The sequence below is a fragment of the Meles meles genome, chromosome 6 (assembly GCF_922984935.1).
Source record: "Meles meles chromosome 6, mMelMel3.1 paternal haplotype, whole genome shotgun sequence".
Classification (NCBI taxonomy): domain Eukaryota; kingdom Metazoa; phylum Chordata; class Mammalia; order Carnivora; family Mustelidae; genus Meles; species Meles meles.
The window spans coordinates 32,608,856-32,629,832 of NC_060071.1; the positions used below are offsets into that span (position 1 = coordinate 32,608,856).

Sequence of the window (20,977 nt, forward strand, 5' to 3'; positions counted from 1 at the left end):
CTTTCCAATTAAAAAAATATAGATTGTTTACAGAAAGTTACCAAAGTAGGCAACATTATCTACAATAGCCAATTAGGAAAATAGCCCAAGTGTCCACTGACTGATGAATGGATAAAGAAAATGTGGTATGCACACACACACACACACACACACACACGGGAATATTACTCAGTCCTAGAAAGGAATGAAATCTTACCATTTGCAACAACATGGATGGAGACAGACAAGTATTATGCTGAGTGAAGTAAGTCAGTCAGAAAAAAACAAACACCATATGATTTCACTCACATGTGGAATTTGAAAAACAAAACAAACAAGCAAAGGGGGAAAAAAAGGAAAGAGGCAAACCAAGAAACAGACTCTTAATTACAGACAACAAACTGATCGTTACCAGAGGAGAGGCAGGTGGTGGGGGCAGTTAAATATGGGATGGGGTTAAGGAGGGCACTTGTTACAATGACCGCTGGGTGTTGTATGGAAATGTTATATCACTATATTATAGACCTGAAACTAATATTACACTGTGTGTTAACTAACTGAAATTTAAACAAAAATTTAGAAAAACAAATAAATGAGGGGTGTCTGGGTGCTTCAGTCGTTAAGGGGCTGCCTTCATCTCAGGTCATGATCCCAGGGTCCTTGGATCGAGCCCCTCATTAGGCTCTCTGCTCGGCCGCAAGCTTGCATCTCCTCATCCCACTCCCCCTGCTTGTGTTCCCACTTCTCACTGTGTTTCTCTCTGCCAAATAAATAAATAAAATCTTTAAAAAAACAAAAAAGATTCCTGAAATTAAATTTATGAAGTCTTTGTTGGTTCTCAAATCAGTTATTGACAATTGTACAACAACTAAACCTAAATAAGATGAGGGGCATTGTGACCTAATAGAAGGCAAATGAGGTTTGGAATGAGAGAGTTTGAAGAGCTTTTGACCTTGAGCAATTTACCAAACTTCTCAAAGCTTCTTATCTGAAAATGAGACTATTATCTAGTTTTTTATCATTCTGTCTTTCCTATTCCCAGAGACATTGCAAATACTTTGAAAAGGGCATCTCTTATTCATCTTTGTCTCCTCCATAGTAAGGTAAGTCTCAAAATTATAAGATTTGATGCTGGAATAAGGCAAGAGGTTGGTAAAAAGGGATTCAAGACTAGAATAATTGTGTGACATTATGAAAAAAGGAAGTACAAACCCAGTTTAACTGGCTCCAACTGTAGGCATTATGTCATTGCTTCCTCTTCTTTCCTTACAAATGGCCCTCAAATACTCGTTTCCTATAGGAAGATGCAAAGTGGGAAATAAATATTAGTGAAGGTTATTTGAATCATACTTTAAAACTGAGCTTTCTTTAATTACCATTAGGCAGAGTCAAACTGTTACTCGTGCTACTTAGAGGACTTGTTTTCAAGTCCTCTAAGAGGTGTTTTACTTTAGGAAACACTATGGGTTTAAGTAGCCAAAAAAGTAACCTTATCTCAGAAAATCACTTCTAATGAATAACAATACCTTGTTAAAAATAACTACACAGGACAGTATACATGCATGAAGCACTGTAGTTCATTATATTATGCAAAAATATTTCTAAAACTAAGTTCTTAATCTTCTGGGTGAAGTGTGAGTGGTGAGACATAAAACTATGAAAATCTGAAGAAAACTGTGAATTGCATTTCCCCCAAAATGCATATACATGAATCATATTTTGTGTATAATTTTAATTGAGACATTAAACCCAGTCATCTAGTCTGTGAATCTCTAAAACCTGGTAGTAGACTCTGAGGAATAGTTTTTGAGTTATTCAAAATCGTGGATGTATAGGATTTTAGAACCATAAGCAATTTAGCACTCATCTAATGCAAACTGCTAATAGAAAAATGATAGTAGTGACCCAGAAAGTTAAAAAGTTAAAAAGAATTAAGTAAAGGCTTACTGTACTCAGTAAGTACTGTACTTAAAAAGAATTAAGTAAAGGCTTACTGTACCAACTACTATGCCAATCCACATAAGACTGACCATACAAAATTTAGGATAAATCAGAGCCATTGATTTAGAATAATTCTAACAGTGGAACCCAAACAGAAGACTGGCAAATGGTCTTTTGGTTCCAAACATCAGTGGTGGTTAAGATAATGAATTCTGGAGTTTTTCATAGATGTGTGAGAAAGTTGATTAATTCACTTAATCTTTCTTAACTTCAGGTTCTTTAAATACAAAAATGGAAATAATAAAATGACATATGAAGGGTTATTTTAGAGATAAAATCAGATAACATGTATGAAGTATTTAATCCAGTGCTTAGTACACAGTACGTGCTCATGAAATGATATGAATTAAAAATATTTCTAGGGGCGCCTGGGTGGCTCAGTGGGTTAAAGCCCCTGCCTTCTGCTCAGGTCATGATCCCAGGGTCCTGGGATCAAGTTCCACCAAGCCCCATGTCAGGCTCTCTGCTCAGCGGGAAACCTGCGTCCCCCCTCCCCCACCTGCCACTCTGCCTGTGACCTCTGTCAACTAAAAACAATACAAAACAAGAAAAAAAAATTCTTATCTGCAACAAAATGGATGGATCTAGAGCATAATCCTAAGCAAAATGACAAATACCATGTGATTTCACTCATATGTGGAATTTAAGAAACAAAACAAATGAGCAGGAGGAGTCAAGATGGCGGAGAAGTAGCAGGTTGAGACTACATCAGGTAGCAGGAGATCAGCTAGATAGCTTATCTAAACATTGCAAACACCTAAAAATCCAACAGAAGATCGAAGAGAAGAAGAACAGCAATTCTAGAAACAGAAAATCAACCACTTTCTGAAAGGTAGGACTGGCTGAGAAGTGAATCCAAAACGACGGAAAGATAGACTGTGGGGGGAGGGGCCGGCTCCCGGCAAGCGGCGGAGGAACGGAGCACAAAATCAGGACTTTTAAAAGTCTGTTCCACTGAGGGACATAGCTCCAGAGGCTAAAACGGGGTGAAGCCCACGCGGGGTCAGAGTGGCCCCAGGTCCCACAGGGTCACAGAAGGATCGGGGGTGTCAGAGTGTCACAGCTCGAAGGTATTAGAATGGGGAAGCCAGCTACAGAGACAGAGCCGAGGACTGAGCTCTCAGCTCGGGGTTACCTTGAACCAGTCGCAGGCTAGGTGAGCTCAGAGCGCAGCTGGAAACCGGGGATACGGGAGTGATTGGGCGCTGTTCTCTGGGGGCGCACTGAGGAGTGGGGCCCCAGGCTCTCGGCTCCTCCGGGCCAGAGACTAGGAGGCCACCATTTTCATTCCCGTCCTCCGGAACTCTATGGAAAGCGTTCAGGGAACAAAAGCTCCCGAAAGCGAACCCAAGAGGATCACTTAGTCCGGCCCCCGATAAGGGCGGTGCAATTCCGCCTCCGGCAAAGACACTTGAGAGTCACTACAACAGGCCCCTCCCCCAGAAGATCAACAAAAAATCCAGCCAGGACGAAGTTCATCTACCAAGGAAAGCAGGTTCAATACCTAGGAAAGCAGCGTAATTACAGAGGAGGAGAAAGCAAAGCACGGAACTCATGGCTTTCTCCCCATGACTCTTTCGTTTTGCGGTTAATTCAATTTCTTTTTCAATTTTTTTTCTTTCTTTTTTCTTCTTCTGCTAATTTTTTTAAACTTTTACCCTTTTCTTTTTTAATACTTTTGGACTAGTTTATCTAATATATATATTTTTTCTTTCTCTTTTATATTTTTTCTTTATTTGTTCTCTTTTTTAAATTTTTTCTTTCTTTTTTTTTTTTTGGGAACGTCTTTTTATCCCCTTTCTCCCACCCATGATTTGGGGTCTCTTCTAATTTGGTTAAAGTGCATTTTTCTGGGGTCTCGGCCACCCTTTTAGTATTATATTTGCTCCTTCATATCCTCTTATCTGGACAAAATGACAAGGCGGAAAAATTCACCACAAAAAAAAGAACAAGAGGCAATACCGAAGGCTAGGGACCTAATCAACACAGACATTGGTAATACGTCAGATCTAGAGTTCAGAATGATGATTCTCAAGGTTCTAGCCAGGCTCGAAAAAGGCATGGAAGATATTAGAGAAACCCTCTCTGGAGATATAAAAGCCTTTCCTGGAGAAATAAAAGAACTAAAATCTAACCAAGTTGAAATCAAAAAAGTTATTATTGAGGTGCAATCAAAAATGGAGGCTCTCACTGCTAGGATAAATGAGGCAGAAGAAAGAATTAGTGATATAGAAGACCAAATGACAGAGAATAAAGAAGCTGAGCAAAAGAGGGACAAACAGCTACTGGACCACGAGGGGAGAATTCGAGAGATAAGTGACACCATAAGACGAAACAACATTAGAATAATTGGGATTCCAGAAGAAGAAGAAAGAGAGAGGGGAGCTTCTGCTATTAATAATAGGTCTATTAATAATAGGTCTATTGGAGAGAATTATTGGAGAGAATTTCCCTATATGGCAAAGGGAACAAGCATCAAAATCCAGGAGGTGCAGAGAACCCCCCTCAAAATCAACAAGAATAGGTCCACACCCCGTCACCTAATAGTAAAATTTACAAGTCTTAGTGACAAACAGAAAATCCTGAAAGCAGCCCGGGAAAAGAAGTCTGTAACATACAATGGTAAAAATATTAGATTGGCAGCAGACTTATCCACAGAGATCTGGCAGGCCAGAAAGAGCTGGCATGATATATTCAGAGCACTAAACGAGAAAAACATGCAGCCAAGAATACTGTATCCAGCTAGGCTATCATTGAAAATAGAAGGAGAGATAAAAAGCTTCCAGGACAAACAAAAACTGAAAGAATTTGCAAACACCAAACCAGCTCTACAGGAAATATTGAAAGGGGTCCTCTAAGCAAAGAGAGAGCCTAAAAGTAGTAGATCAGAAAGGTACCGAGACAATATACAGTAACAGTCACCTTACAGGCAATATAATGGTGCTAAATTCATATCTCTCAATAGTTACCCTGAATGTTAATGGGCTAAATGCCCCAATCAAAAGACACAGGGTATCAGAATGGATAAAAAAACAAAACCCATCTATATGTTGCCTATAAGAAACTCATTTTAGACACGAAGACACCTCCAGATTTAAAGTGAGGGGGTGGAAAACAATTTACCATGCTAATGGGCATCAGAAGAAAGCTGGGGTGGCAATCCTTATATCAGATCAATTAGATTTTAAGCCAAAGACTATAATAAGAGATGAGGAAGGACACTATATCATACTCAAAGGGTCTGTCCAACAAGAAGATCTAACAATTTTAAATATCTATGCCCCTAACGTGGGAGCAACCAACTATATCAACCAATTAATAACAAAATCAAAGAAACACATCGATAATAATACAATAATAGTAGGGGACTTTAACACTCCCCTCACTGAAATGGACAGATCATCCAAGCAAAAGATCAACAAGGAAATAAAGGCCTTAAATGACACACTGGACCAGACGGACATCACAGATATATTCAGAACATTTCATCGAAAAGCAACAGAATACACATTCTTCTCTAGTGCACATGGAACATTCTCCAGAATAGATCACATCCTGGGTCCTAAATCAGGTCTCAACCATATCAAAAGATTAGGATCATTCCCTGCATACTTTCAGACCACAATGCTCTGAAGCTAGAACTCAATCACAAGAGGAAATTTGGAAAGAACCCAAATACATGGAGACTAAACAGCATCCTTCTAAAGAATGAATGGGTCAACCAGGAAATAAAAGAAGAACTGAAAAAATTCAGGGAAACAAATGATAATGAAAACACAATGGTTCAAAATCTGTGGGACACAACAAAGGCAGTCCTGAGAGGAAAATATATAGCACTACAAGCCTTTCTCAAGAAACAAGAAAGGTCTCAAGTATACAACCTAACCCTACACCTAAACGAGCTGGAGAAAGAACAAGAAAGAAACCCTAAACCCAGCAGGAGAAGAGAAATCATAAAGATCAGAGCAGAAATCAATGAAATAGAAACCAAAAAAACAATAGAAGAAATCAACGAAACTAGGAGCTGGTTCTTTGAAAGAATCAGTAAGATTGAGAAACCCCTGGCCAGACTTATCAAAAAGAAAAGAGAAAGGACCCAAATCAATAAAATCATGAATGAAAGAGGAGAGATCACAACTAACACCAAGGAAATACAGACAATTATAAGAACATACTATGAGCAACTCTACGCCAACAAATTTGACAATCTGGAAGAAATGGATGCATTCCTGGGGACATATAAACTACCACAACTGAACCAGGAAGAAATAGAAAACCTGAACAGGCCCATAACCAGTAAGGAGATTGAAACAGTCATCAAAAATCTCCAAACAAACAAAAGCCCAGGGCCAGATGGCTTCCCAGGGGAATTCTACCAAACATTTAAAGAAGAACTAATTCCTATTCTCCTGAAACTGTTCCAAAAAATAGAAATGGAAGGAAAACTTCCAAACTCATTTTATGAGGCCAGCATCACCTTGATCCCAAAACCAAACAAGGATCCCACCAAAAAAGAGAACTACAGACCAATACCCTTGATGAACACAGATGCAAAAATTCTCACCAAAATACTAGCCAATAGGATTCATCAGTACATTAAAAGGATTATTTACCACGACCAAGTGGGATTTATTCCAGGGCTGCAAGATTGGTTCAACATCCGCAAATCAATCAATGTGATACAACACATTAATAAAAGAAAGAACAAGAACCATATGATACTCTCAATAGATGCTGAAAAGGCATTTGACAAAGTACAGCATCCCTTCCTGATCAAAACTCTTCAAAGTGTAGGGATACAGGGCACATACCTCAATATTATCAAAGCCACCTATGAAAAACCCACTGCAAACATCATTCTCAATGGAGAAAAACTGAAAGCTTTTCCATTAAGGTCAGGAACAAGGCAGGGATGTCCATTATCATCACTGCTATTCAACATAGTACTAGAAGTCCTAGCCTCAGCAATCAGACAACAAAAAGAAATTAAAGGCATCCAAATCAGCAAAGAAGAAGTCAAACTATCACTCGTTGCAGATGATATGATACTATATGTGGAAAACCCAAAAGACTCCACTCCAAAACTGCTAGAACTTGTACAGGAATTCAGTAAAGTGTCAGGATATAAAATCAATGCACAGAAATCAGTTGCATTTCTCTACACCAACAACAAGACAGAAGAAAGAGAAATTAAGGAGTCAATCCCATTTACAATTGTACCCAAAACTATAAGATACATAGGAATAAACCTAACCAAAGAGAATAAGAATCTATATGCAGAAAACTATAAAGTACTCATGAAAGAAATTGAGGAAGATACAAAGAAATGGAAAAATGTTCCATGCTCCTGGATTAGAAGACTAAATATTGTGAAAATGTCTATGCTACCTAAAGCAATCTACACATTTAATGCAATCCCTATCAAAATACCATCCATTTTTTTCAAAGAAATGGAACAAATAATCCTAAAATTATATGGAACCAGAAAAGACCTCAAATAGCCAAAGGAATATTGAAAAAGAAAGCCAAAGTTGGTGGCATCACAATTCCGGACTTCAAGCTCTATTACAAAGCTGTCATCATCAAGACAGCATGGTACTGGCACAAATACAGACACATAGATCAATGCAACAGAATAGAGAGCCCAGAAATAGACCCTCAACTCTATAGTCAACTAATCTTCGACAAAGCAGGAAAGAATGTCCAGTGGAAAAAAGACAGCCTCTTCAATAAATGGTGCTGGGAAAATTGGACAGCCACATGCAGAAAAATGAAATTGGACCACTTCCTTACACCACACACGAAAATAGACTCCAAATGGATGAAGGACCTCAATGTGAGAAAGGAATCCATCAAAATCCTTGAGGAGAACGCAGGCAGCAACTTCTTCGACCTCAGCCGCAGCAACATCTTCCTAGGAACATCGCCAAAGGCAAGGGAAGCAAGGGCAAAAATGAACTACTGGGATTTCATCAAGATCAAAAGCTTTTGCACAGCAAAGGAAACAGTTAACAAAACCAAAACACAACTGACAGAATGGGAGAAGATATTTGCAAATGACATATCAGATAAAGGGCTAGTATCCAAAATCTATAAGGAACTTAGCAAACTCAACACCCAAAGAACAAATAATCCAATCAAGAAATGGGCAGAGGACATGAACAGACACTTCTGCAAAGAAGACATCCAGATGGCCAACAGACACATGAAAAAGTGCTCCACATCACTTGGCATCAGGGAAATACAAATCAAAACCACCATGAGATATCACCTCACACCAGGCAGAATGGCTAAAATTAACAAGTCAGGAAATGACAGATGCTGGCGAGGATGTGGAGAAAGGGGAACCCTCCTCCACTGTTGGTGGGAATGCAAGCTGGTGCAACCACTCTGGAAAACAGCATGGAGGTTCCTCAAAATGTTGAAAATAGAACTACCCTATGACCCAGCAATTGCACTGCTGGGTATTTACCCTAAAGATACAAACGTAGTGATCCGAAGGGGCACATGCACCCGAATGTTTATGGCAGCAATGTCTACAATAGCCAAACTATGGAAAGAACCTAGATGTCCATCAACAGATGAATGGATAAAGCAGATGTCGTATATATACACAATGGAATACTATGCAGCCATCAAAAGAAATGAAATCTTGCCATTTGCGACGACGTGGATGGAACTAGAGGGTATCATGCTTAGTGAAATAAGTCAATCGGAGAAAGACAACTATCATATGATCTCCCTGATATGAGGACACGGAGATGCAACATGGGGGGTTGGGGGATAGGAGAAGAATAAATGAAACAAGATGGGATTGGGAGGGAGACAAACCATAAGTGACTCTTAATCTCACAAAACAAACTGAGGGTTGCTGGGGGGAGGTGGGGTTGGGAGAGGGGGAGGGGGGTTATGGACATTGGGGAGGGTGTATGCTATGTTGAGTGCTGTGAAGTGTGTAAACCTGGCGATTCACAGACCTGTATCCCTGGGGATAAAAATACATTATATGTTTATAAAAAAATAAGAAATAAAAAAATTTTTTAAAAATGAGCAGAGAGAAAAAGAGACAAACCAAAAAACAGACTGTTAACTAGACAGAGAACAAACTGGTGGTAACCAGAGGGGAGGTGAGGGGGGGATGGGTGAAATAGGTAAGGGGAATTAAGAGTACAGTTATCATGATAATCACTGAGTAATGAAGAGAACTGAATCACTATAATGTATACCTGAAACGAACATAACACTGTATGTTAACTATATTGGAATTAAAATTTCTTAAAATTAATACTTAAAAATTTTTCTTATCAAGTCATGGAATCGGATAAAATATGAAACAAGTCTCTAAGTAAATGAGATGCTTTCTAGTTGAACAAAATAAGTGGCAAACATTTACCGAGTATCTTTTACATAATATACTATTTAAAGGTAATGATTGAGGATGTAGAAAAGATAAAATTGTCCTTTCCAGAGGAATTAGGTAAAGACAGAATTTTCTCTTCATTTCTGTCTCGGGTTTCTCTTTTTCCTTTTCCTCTTAGGGTTCAGCTTTTTTGCATACATACTCTGGGCTCCCACCTGGACTAGGAGGACCCCTCACATGATAACCCCTAATTCTGACCTTTCACCTCAGCCTCAGACTCCAACATCCTGTTGTTTTTAGATATTCCCACCTGAATATACCATAGGTAAAAACTCAACATGTTCAAAAGTGAGCTTTCCATCTCTTCCTAAAATCCATCCACTCTTTCAATTCCCTGCTCTGGTTAACAATGCAGCAGCCACTTAGACACACCAAAAGTCTAACAGTAATCACAGTTCACCAGTCATCTTAAAACCTCATTGATTTCTACTCTAAACGCTTTCCAAGTCTACTCTCTCAATTCTGTTCCTATCAAAAGTACTCAAATCCAGGTCATTATCTCCCAATATGGCCAATTCAGTAATCCAAGTGGCCCACTCTTGTGCTCGCTTCGGCAGCACATATACCAAGTGGCCCACTCTTATCCTGGCCCAGAATCATTTATAATGATCACTCTAAAATGAAAATCTTGTCACAGCATGCACCATCATATGTCAGACCCTTCCACGGCTATTCTCCATAGAATGAAGTCAAAGCTCACCCACAGAAAAAATGGACAGGACGACATTTAAAGTACTCAATTACCTGGCTCATGCCTATCTCCTCAGCTTCATTTCATATCTCCCCCTTTATCACACCACAGCCATATGAATCCCATGTGTTCTCACACTGTTCTCTTTGCCAATATATCCTTACCCTTTGCACGAATAGGAAATTCCTACTTGCTCTTCAAGATTCAGGTCCAGAATCACTTCCTCTTGGAAGCCTGCCCGGAGTATACTTCCCTACCCCACCAAGCTCACACATCATTACAACAAGCACACAGGAGACATTTGTTACACTGAACAAAAATAAAAATTAAGCGAAGTAATGACACAGCAGCAATTAATTCATAAAAATAAAGCCAGTGAGAAGAGAAACTAGTTGGATTTTAGTGTTTCTCTAGAGAAAATAAAGTTTTGATCTAAAGAATTGAGGAGTATTTATTTACAGATTGGTGGAAGAGAGGAAACAAAAGCATTTGAGTGAAAGAGAGATGGACATGAACACATTTGGAGGAGAAATGTGTATAGTAAGACTGGAGGGATAGTCAACAGCAAATATAAACTCATAAATGTTGCCATCCTTATAAAGAGGTTTAGGAACCACCAACAATAAATCACCAGACTTTTCAAATAATTTTCTCTGAAACTATATGGTATACTTACCATTTACAGTTATTCCTTACACTTCCATTAGAGGGATATTAGTTTAGAAAGAAATCTTCATCTTTTAGTTAATCCCTTGCAATCTATAGGTTTAAGAAAGTACTCCTACTTAATTCACATGTACTGAAGAACTTTACATAAAATCCTGAAATTATCATATATCTTTATGCTGCATGACAGTTTGCTGAATTGGAATAAGTTAACATAGACTCTTTCAGGTAGGTCAAGAGCTAGTCAACCTTACTAAATATTAACCTTTATTATTAGAACATTAGATTATTCCAAGTCAGAAGAAGAAACTAAAATATAGGAAGCTTAATATTCAAGTCAACAGGAATTAAGCTATAAATAAATATTTTGTTCTCTGAATGCAGAATAATTAAAGAATATCAATCCTGAAACTTAAATACACTAGTCATAATGCAGACAAAGAAGAAATCTATGAGATATTCCCATATGTAGAGTGAAGATTAAGGTCATCTACCAAGAATAAAAAGAGGAAAAAATTTTGTCATCTCTGAACTACACTTAATGACAAAATCTACTGCTTGCAGTAAAGACAGAGGACATTCACTCTAATACATTAGTTGGAGGACCACATAATTAGTCAAAAGGAAATCAAGTTAGAAGCTTGAGAAGCACAAGTAAATCAGCTACCCCAAACTGAAGCATCTCTAAGTGGAATTCTGTACCATTTTTATTTTATATATTTAACTATATAGCTGTATAAGATAATAACCACCCAGGGCATATCTTCTATATCAAAAAAAAGGTGATTAGAAAACATATATGCTGACAAAGCACAGAAGCACTTTGGAGCATAAAAGTCATTTGCATGGAGTTGTATGTCTTCTTGTCCTTGACTCTGTAAATGCCAATTCCCTGCTTTCAGGTTTGCAGACAATAAAAAGTGAGATACAACACTGAATGTTAATTTTCAACCTAACACTGATGTTATGTCAGAAGATATGGATAATTCTCACTCTCACATAATACCTGTCATGTTAAAATATCCCTACTGATATGAACCAACGTTCGTGAATGAAAGGTGGAAAAATTCTTTTGAGCTGTTGTCTTCAAGCAAATTGACAGATATGAACGCACAAACACTCGTGTTCGATTATGAAACCCCCTCACACATAAACACCATTGTAAAATAAATTTCTCTAAGAGAAGAGGGACTGAAAATGTTACAAGCTTGCTAAAGAGAGTAACACCAAGCTATAAAAGAAACTGGCAGCCCAAGAATATGATGTTGACAACCACGTTATGCTCAAGTGTGCTATAGATGGTCATTTAGATACTGTCAGCCAATGTCATCTGAATGTCTTTAAAATTCCATTTTATGAAAAACCTGCTGACATAGGGAAGGAATACAGAATCAACTGTTTTTGTCTGATATATATTTATCTTTCAACAAGAAGAGAGAGTTATATATTTCTTGTGATGATAATCTTAACCATAAATTGGGGCCAAAGTCTGCACGGTACAAATGTAAGAACTGTTAATAAAAGAGTAGCAGATTTTATGTTCATACACAGTCAATTCTTACTATTGTGATAGTTATGTTCTATAAAGTTTTCATAAATGCTGCATCAGTGAATACTGTATTTCTACTGTTTCTAGGAAATGGGAAATAACAGGGTGAGCCTCTGATTATAACATTTTCACCAAATGATCAATACATAAATTTTGTTTTATGTGTTTTTCACTTAAAAACATGTTATTTAATAAATATTGTTCACTCATTAAAATCTAACTCAATAGTGTTATTCATGACTGAACAAAGTTTATCTAACACACATAATGTTGCCATAAGGCATATCAGAACTATGTTATATTTAGGAACACTACACAGCTCTTCTGCACTTTGGAGAACATGTTAAACAACCCAAAAAGGCAAAAAATATGAAAAATGTGGCACTAAGGAAATGGAGAAAAGGACAATAATTTATAGTATGAGAGTTAAAATAAGAAGGCAAATGTCACCTTGTTCAACCTCAGCTGAGAATGTGCAAAACAGGCAACTCATTTATTTTTTTATTTTTTTAAAGATTTTATTTATTTATTTGACAGACAGAAATCACATTAGGCAGAGAGGCAGGCGCAGAAAGAGGGGGAGGCAGGCTCCCCGCCGAGCAGAGAGCCCAATGTGGGGCTCGATCCCAGGACCCTGGGATCATGACCTGAGCCGAAGACAGAGGCTTTAACCCACTGAGCCACCCAGGCGCCCCAGGCAACTCATTTTTTAAAATTAATCCTTACATCCAATGTGGGGCTTGACCTCACAACCCCAAGATCAAGAGTCACATGCTATACCTACTGAATCAGCCAGGCACCCCAGGCAACTCATTTTTTCACCACTCTGAGTACATCTACAAATGACCATGGAAGCACCAAAATTATTGATTTGGGGGTTGCAAATAAATTGTAGCAAGTAAGTGAATTTGCAGAAATGAAAGCAATGAAGAATGAAGATCAACTATGTGTGTATATATCCCTGAGTATATGTGTGTATTATGACTGTATGTTTGTGTGTGTGTATGCATATGACACATCTGAGAGGAAAGACAAGTTGTGGGACTCTAGTATGAGACTCTCCGAGGTCCATTTCTGTATTTCCACTTGGCAAACTGGATACCTCTACCTGAATGTACTATGTGCACTTCAAACTTAACACACCAGGCTCATTTCTGTGCTTACCCCAAACCTGCCTTCTGCTACATCACTACTTAAGTCACTATGACTCTGACTCCTTTCTCCACATCTTACCCAGGCACCAGATCATATTGATTCATCCTCTGAAGTATCTCTTAAAGTTTATCTCTCCCCTGACCAAGCCCACTGCAGTCATCATTAAATGCCTTTCTATTGTTTGGACCACTAGCACAGTTTTACCATCTTCTTTCTCCATTCTCTACTCCAAAACTCACAGGCTATTTTACTGTCACTGTTAGTTTTCCAAGACCCAATTATACTTTCACTTCCTGATACCTATGTGATGAGCTCCAAATTTCTTGGTTAGTGGTATATAATGCTTCATTATGATTTGGCACCAAATTGTCCTTCTTTATTTATCTACTGTCACTCATCTCTGATAAACTCTATAGCCACAGTAATCTATTTCCCATTCTTTGAATATATCCTGCCCTTTAAAGACCCTTTATATATGTCAGAAATTCCACTAGCAATGCTCTTTCTTTCATTACTTATTTGCCCGCAAAGCCTCTTCTTATGTCACCTGCTTTATATGGACTTTCCTGATGGGCCTTTACCTCTACTTCAGGCCATGTTAGTCACTATATTCCCTAAACTTTCATAATATTTTCATATACTCCTATTCTAAAATTCCTTGAGTTCTAATTATTAAGGAAGTACAAGAATGTATAAGGTTGGCCAAATACCGATTGCTCCTGCAGCTGGGTAATGCAGATTCATTAAACTACAGTCTATTTTAGTGAGTATGCTCAATTTCCATTAAAACAAAGTTTAAAAAGTCAAGAACAAAGACAGAAAGAGAGAAAATATTTGACTATAAGTAATTGAAAATTGGACTTATGTGTGACTTAAACAAATATGGCATCAACTTTTTTTCTCCACACAAGAAGTCCAGAGTTCCCAGTCTAGGGTCATCACAGAGGCTCGAGAAGGTCATCAAAGACCAAGTCCTTCTCTTTTTGCTGCATTTAGCGTGTTGATTTGTCTTCAAAGCCACTTGCAGTAGATAGAAGCATTATCTCTACATTCAAGGCAGAAAGAAGGATAGCGCAAGTTACTATCAAAAGCGTTTCTTCGGTGCCCTCAGCAAATTTAGTTTGTAATACATGGTCCATAAGCTCTTAACAGTGCCCTGATGGCCTGATCCCCCTGCTTTGAATGCAGAGACTATTTTTGTACTTTAGCAAGCAATCTAGTACCTAGCATATAGAGGTACTCTGTATCTAATGAATATATGAATCTAATAAAGGAAAATTATAGTATGCATAATAACATAAGAACTCTGCTAACTTTCTTTCTAAAAGTGCTCTGAAAATTGTCAATGCTGTGCAAATAAAAAATACTAGTATTACAGTAGTTTGACATGTACTATCATGAGATGTTTTACTGTTCTCTCTGTAGGCAACCAGGCAGATGATTAACAAAAAGTCAAGAGACCTGAATTTTTGTCCAAGCAAAACAATCTTGATGAAACTCAACTGACTTAAAGATAATGTGTATTTATCTCCTAGGGTTGTTCTGAGGATAAGGGAAATGTAAACAATATGAAAGCACAGTGAAATGTATAAAACAGTATACACACATGCATTATAAATGCAATGGTTCTATTAAGTCTTGAGAGAAAACTTACAGTTCCTATGTAGTATGCATAAAGATATATACTGCACACCACCATCAATAATATGAATTAAACATGGATGCTGAATGTGGTTAGATGAGTTCCTAGATTTGGCCCTGGTTCATTCTGGCTACACGGAAGTAAACTAACCAGACCTTATATTTATACCTCACCAGAGAAAAAATGCTTTATAAAATAAGTGTCTTGATGCAATTATGTAATATCCACAAACTGAAAAGTAGGATATGATAAACAAATTGGTTAATACAGAATAGTTAACATCAAATCCCAATTCATCAATTAATAATTACTACCAATAAATGAATAGTACAAAAGTAGGCCAAGGTCCTAAAGCACTTCTAAGTTAAATCAAGTGAGAAATAAGAGTAGAAGCACTGAATATTAATTTTCCTCTGACTTTAATAAACTTCATTGAGCTTATAAAGAGTACTCTTCAGGGTGACCTTATGGCTCATACATACAGGCAACACTGGGAGTCAGAAATATTTCTGATTAATGATAACTTCAGTGGCCTGTTTTCTAAATTTTTATTAAGTTGTATATTTCCTAACCTATAAGAATGTTATAATAAGCACTATGTATATGTAACAAAAAACTAGCCAATACTAAGGAAGAGAAAAATGACAGTTCTAAAGCAAGAGAATCTCTACAGAATATTATATTAAGAATTCATGCATCTTCACCTTTATTGGATTTGAAGACAATAGCTGCTTTGAAGAAAAACATGGTCTTCTGTCAAGTATGTTTAATTAATTCTCACTTCCCAAACATTCAAATACTTTAACCTTATTATTAAAGATTTACCGTTTCCTAATTCATTTAAGCAGAAACTATTCTCCATGTAGGTTACCACGGAATTATTAATACTGAAAACTGACTTATCTTAATACAAAAAACAGCATCAAGACTGTAGTTCAGTAAATTCCAGCAGAATACTGTATAAAGCATCAGTAGGTCATAAGCAAAACCGAAAAAATTTCAACAGGGGATCAGACTTTTCTTACAATTATTTCTACAGAAGGAATATCCATTTCATAAGAAACCAAAATGTTAGAATAGTAAGAATGAGGGTGCCTGGGTGGCTCAGGGGGTTAAGCCTCTGCCTTAGGCTTGGGTCATGATCTCGGCGGGGGGGGGGGGGGGGTCCTGGGGATTGAGCTCCACATCTGCCTCTCTGCTCAGTGGGGAGCCTGCTTCCCTACCCCCCGCCCCGCTCTGTTTTCCTCTCTTCCTACTTGTGATCTCTGTCTGTCAAATAAATAAAAAAATCTTAAAAAAAAAAAAAAGAATAGTAAGAATAAGCTTATGCTTTATAGCTGTATCCACCTACTTTCAAATACATCAATTTTTGTTTTTAAATGAGGAGAAACAATGTTTCTCTTCCTGTTTTATCTGCATACATTGTTTTATCAGCTAAAACTTCAACAGTGAATATTCTTCCTACAAAGAATTTGGCATATCTGCAATAAACAATAAATTATTTGTTAATGTATGTAAAAATAAAATTTGTAAGTGATATAATTACAATGAGGAGCTATTTTAAATATTTAACTTTTCAGATGGAGAAGGAAGTATATTAACTTAAAGATTTATTGCTTTTTAAAACATTCATGATTTTGTCTCATTAAAAACTAGAGAGGATATTATATGTTAATAAATGATTCAATACAGCAGAAGATACAACAGTTCTGCACATTTACACATCTACTGACAGACCACCAAAACATATGAAGCAAAAACTGACAAAATTGAAGGCAGGGGGCACCTCAGTGGCTCAGGTCATGATCTCAAGGTCCTGGGATCCAGCCCAGGGGCTGGCTCCCTGCTCAGTGGGGAGTCTACTTCTCCCTCTCCCTCTGCACCCCCCCCCCCCCGCTCATGTGCTCTCTCTCTCAAATAAATAAATTAAAATCTTAAAAAAAAATTAAAGGGAGATATAAAGAATTGTACAATAATAGTTAGAGGCTTCAATATCCCACTCACAATAAGGATAAAGCAACCAGATAGAAGATAAGAAATAAAGGACTAAACATCATAAACCAACTAGACCCAAAAGAGATATACAGAACCCTCTACCCAACACAGAGTATATATTCTTCACAGATGCATGTAAGACATTTTCCAGGACAGACCATATGTTCAGCCACAAATTAAGACTCAACAGATTTAGAAAGATAAATATCACACAAAATATCCTTTCCAGCCACAACAGGATAAAGTTAGAAACCAAGAACAGAAGTAAAACTGGAAAATTCACAAATTTGTGGAAATTACACTACACACTCTTCAGCAACCAATGGATTAAAAAAAGAACTCACAAGAGACATTAGAAAATACTTAGACATGAATGAAAATGGAAATACAACATGCCAAGACTGACGGGAGGCAGGGAAAGCAGTGCTAAGGGGAAAATACATAGCTATAAATGCTTGCCTTTAAAAAAAAGAAAAAAGAAAAAGCTCAAATCAGCAACCTAAGCTTACAAATTAAGCAACTAGAAAAAGAACTAAACCCAAGATAGCAGAAGGAAGGAAATAATAAAGATTAGAACAGAGATGAAGGAAATACAGAACAGAAAAACCATAGAGGAAAATCAATGAAACCAGAAGTTTGTTCCTTGAAAAGATCAACAAAATGACAAATCTTTAGCTTAGATAGACTAAGAAAAAAAGAGAAAAGTCTCAAATTATTAAAATCATTCACTAAAATTAAAATGTAGTCATTACTACCAATTCTAAAGAAATAAAAATTATTATAAAAGAGTTTGGGGCACCTGCATGGCTCAGTCAGGTGAGTGTTGGACTCTTGGTTTCAGCCCAGGTTGTGATTTCAGGTGGGCTCTCTGCTTAGGGCAGAGACTGCCTATCCCTCTCTCTCCCTCCCCCCAGTCTAAACATGCATACTTGCACACTCTCTCTCAAATAAATAAATAAATAAATAAATTTTTTAAAAAGGGTTCTGTGAATAGCTATAATTACCAAACAGGATAACCTAGAGGAAATGGACAAGTTCCTAGAAACACAAAACCTACAAAGAATAAATCATGAAAACATAGATCTGAATAGACCTATAGCTAGTAAGGAGATTAAATCAGCAATCAAAAATCTCCAAACAGGGCGCCTGGGTGGCTCAGTGGGTTAAGCCGCTGCCTTCAGCTCAGGTCATGATCTCAGGATCCTGGGATCGAGTCCCACATTGGGCTCTCTGCTCAGCGGAGAGCCTGCTTCCCTTCCTCTCTCTCTGCCTGCCTCTCTTGTGATTTCTCTCTGTCAAATAAATAAATAAAATCTTTAAAAAAAAAAAAAAATCTCCAAACAAAGGACCTCATGGTTTCCCTAGTGAACTCTGCCAAACATTTAAAGAACTAAAGCAGTCCTTCTCAAACTTTCCTAAAACACTGAAGAGGAGAAAACATTTCTTAATTCACTCTATGAGGTCAGCATCATCTTCATGTCAAAGTCAGACAAAGACACTACAAAAGAGACAAAAAGCCCAGAAATAAACCCTCACATATATTTCACATATATGCAAATCAAAAGTATAATGAGATACAACTTCACATCCAATAGAATGGCTAGTACAAGACAAAGAGGGAAGGGAAAGGAAGGGAAGGGAGGGCAGGGAAAGGGGAAGGGAAGGGCAGTGCAGGGCAGGGCAGGGCAGGGCAGGCAGGGAGGGAGGGCAGGGCAGAAAGACAATAACAAGTTCTGGTGAGGCTGTGGAGAAATTGGAAAACTTGTACACTACTAGTACTAATTTAAAACGGTAACTGTTGCTACAGAAAACATAATGGTGATTCCTCAAAAATTAAAAATAGTTACCATATTACCCAGCAATTTACTTCTGAGTCTATACCCAAGAGAAGTGAAGGCAAGCAGCACTACTAAACCAATGCTAAAATACAAAAGCCACTCAAGTGTCCATTGACAGACGAATGAATACAATGGAATATTATTCAGCGTCAAAAAGGAAAGAAATTCTGCCATATGCTGCCAACATAGACAAACCTTGAAAACATTAGCCTAAGGGAAATGAACTAGTCACACAAAGACAATGATCCCATATATAAGGTACTTTAAGTAGTACTTAAAGTAGTCAGAATCATAAAGACAGAAAGTAGAATGGTGGATGCCACAGGGCTGGGGGCAAAGGAGAATGGGGAATATTAGAAGGTCAAGGGACTATACAAAGTATCCTCCAAAATTAAAAGGCATTTTGAAACCAAAAAACAAAGTAGGCAATGCCATATATTTTACAGAGTTTTACTCAGGTTAACAAAATGACGGGGAGGATCAAGAAAATGACGATCCAGACCTACACAGTTATTTCCCAAAAAGTCTGGCCCTTAGCTACAGGTTTTATAGAGCAAGGAGACATAGGAGGCACTGTAGGGAGCTCATAAGGTTCACGTGCATTTCAGAGGCTTTGCATTCACCTAATTGACACATCTCATGATGTTATCTGTGCATCAGGAAGAGGAAAGACTATGTTATTTTAACAGATTTACAGAGAGTCAAAGCCAAAGCAATCCTCCCCACATTCCAACCCTGGTGGGCATTTCTAAGGCATATATCCTAATCTCCAAGGGGCCTGGAACATGTAGCCCCAAGAGAGGTCACAGAGAGGACATAAACAAGACGAAGGGCCAATGATGGAGTCAGTATTGTCATCACTCCTATAAGGAGTTATTGTTGATTAAGCATAGAGCAGTATTATAAGATGAAAAGAGTTACAGAGATGGATGGTGCTGATGGTTCCACATTATAAATGTATATAATGTCAACCATATACCTAAAATGGTTAAAATGGTAAAATTTAATTTAATTTTAAATTAAAATTAATTTATTTTTAAATTTAATTTTAATTTTAAATAAATTAAAATTAAAATTAAATTTAAAATTTAATTTAATTTAAAATTAATTTAAATTTAAAATTTAATTTAAAATTAAAATTAAAATTTAATTTAAATTAAATTTTAAAATTTAATTTTAAATTAAAATTAATTTAATTTAATCCATTTACCACAATAAAAAGAATGAGAAAACGTTGAGGCATAATGGATGGAAAAAATGGGCCACCACGGAGTAAGAGAAGAATCTACATGTCATGATTAAGGGGGAAATATTATAAAGAAGGAAGGGGGGAAGGAAATAAGAAAGGAAGGAAGGTAGATAGGGGGAGAGAGCAAAAGGGAGGGAGGGTTTCACACACATACACCTATATATACACACAGAAGCACACTTTGAACTTTGGCCCAAAGCACCAGGTACTATAGCATAGCAAATGCCCCCTGGGGATATCAATTACTATCATATTCTGACATCAAAGATATAATTTCCAACTTGGTCTAAAGTGACCAAAATTGGACTAAATCAGGAGTAATCAACTGGAAAAAAAAAAAAAAAAAACAACCCGCAGATCTGAAAGATCCAGACAATGTTCCACTGTCACTCCCTGTTAGGATATCAAACTGAATTTGGAAGAGTTCAGTATGAGTTCCGTTTGCTGAAGTTAGGTCTCAGGATACACACATAGCGTGGCTGCTCCTGGAGCCGCTGACTTGATAGATGCTATGGGCAAGTACTAATGCCATTTGCTGAAAAAAAAAGCACACATTCCACAGTAGCTACTTAAAATCAACATTTTCACAGCTTCAAATGGTAACAAAGTAAAATATTCTAATTTCAAACTCATTCCAAGCTGCCAATTTAAAAATGTATGTTTTTATAAATTTCTATAAGCCTTAGAGTTAAGTAATGTGTTACTAACACCTGCAACTGCCTCTTCCCTAAAGCCTGTGTCACTTCAGCTGACATAACAACTCGATCTCCTTGGAAGAATTCAGTCCCCTTG

General features: G+C 37.4%; 1 protein-coding gene across 8 annotated transcripts in view; it reads right to left on the bottom strand.

Annotated features, from left to right (window-relative positions):
* Window positions 1-20,977, bottom strand: part of PEAK1 (pseudopodium enriched atypical kinase 1) — a 319,482-nt gene that overhangs the window by 171,518 nt on the left and 126,987 nt on the right. For 7 of the 8 annotated variants that reach the window (XR_006818699.1, XM_046008373.1, XM_046008371.1 and 4 more), the window contains one exon: window positions 1,192-1,273. The exons of the other annotated variant lie outside the window; for it this stretch is intronic. The gene's annotated coding sequence lies outside the window, so the exon portion shown is untranslated. The remainder of the gene's footprint in view (window positions 1-1,191; window positions 1,274-20,977) is intronic. 8 annotated transcript variants of the gene reach the window in all.